This window comes from Diabrotica undecimpunctata, chromosome 10, assembly GCF_040954645.1.
Source record: "Diabrotica undecimpunctata isolate CICGRU chromosome 10, icDiaUnde3, whole genome shotgun sequence".
NCBI lineage: Eukaryota > Metazoa > Arthropoda > Insecta > Coleoptera > Chrysomelidae > Diabrotica > Diabrotica undecimpunctata.
In genome coordinates, this window is record NC_092812.1 from 34,396,828 (window position 1) to 34,398,203 (window position 1,376).

Here is a 1,376-nt window from a genome sequence, read left to right on the forward strand (position 1 = left end):
CTACTAGATATTTATTTCATACATTAAAATAGCACTTGAATTACTATTAAAAATGCCAGGTAATAGTTATAAGAAAACAATAATAGTTTACAATGAGCAAAGAAAAAAGGCCAAATAGGAAATGAGAGCAAAAAAAAATGTCGTACCTATATAAAAGTATCAAAGACAAAATTTTAGTTATAATGATGTAATTGAAGATGCTAGAGAACCTCAGAATCTGGATCAATACAACATCTGTGCAGCTTTTCCGCGCTGCTGCAGAGAAGATAAAGATTGCCATGATGATCGCCAACTTTCGTAACGGATAGGCACATCAAGAAGAAGAGAAAGAGGAGAAGATACAAATATGGACTACCATTTTGTTTATTGCTGATATCTTGACTATTTTTTGATAGAAAAAGTTCAAATTACATAATTGGCATGTAGAATTGTTTTGCTCTTTTGTGCTAGTACTAATATGGACTACTAGTAAAAATATTTTTATTTTTATTTTATAATTTTTTATGTTACACACACACATATTACACAAGTTGCACATAAGGCACTGAATCCATTTTTCACCTCGATAATCCTCACAAAATTTTCCGTCACAGAAAATACAATTTACATCCGTATTTTCCGGATCCGTTACACCAGGAATCTCTTCCAAATCCATATCTTCATCAGCTGGTTGAAATTCCTGCTCACTATCGTTGTCAGAAGCATTTTCGATTTCCTTTTTATGCCGCCTATCTGACTTGTTTTTAATTTTTTTCTTAGTCACCTCCCTGTGGACTTAGCCGTAATGTGTCGTTTTACTGCTTGTAAATTTAATTTCTTTTAGCTGTTTTGCTGGTCTAATGCTTTCTTCTAGCTATGGGCTAGCTCATATTTGTAGCACCACACAAATATGGACTAGCTCATATTTGTAGCACCACGCTAGCCCATATTGCAACATAACATAACCAAACATATATTCAAATATTAATAACTAAAATGCAACACAAATTAAAAGTCGAAAATATTATGAAAATATCAGCCTTTCGCTTACGATGTGTGATAAAATATTAAATTTATTCTTAGTTTTCACCAAAAAAATTTGAAATACAAACATACCTGAAAAATTTCTTGAACAGCGTTAACACTAACATGTGATTGTTTCAACGGTCACTGGACCTAGGTCACTGTAAGCTTTATTAGTTATTATTTTAGACTAAAGAGTGTCTAGTCAAGCTATTGACATATAGATGGTGGTGTGTACTTCATATTAATTGCGATAGTCCACATTAGTACCATAGCCCATATTTGTACCTTCTCCTCTATATGTACTTTGTTCATATCTTTTGTGTCTCATAACATTGATTCAGATAACAGCAATAAAATTAGACAAACCCTTG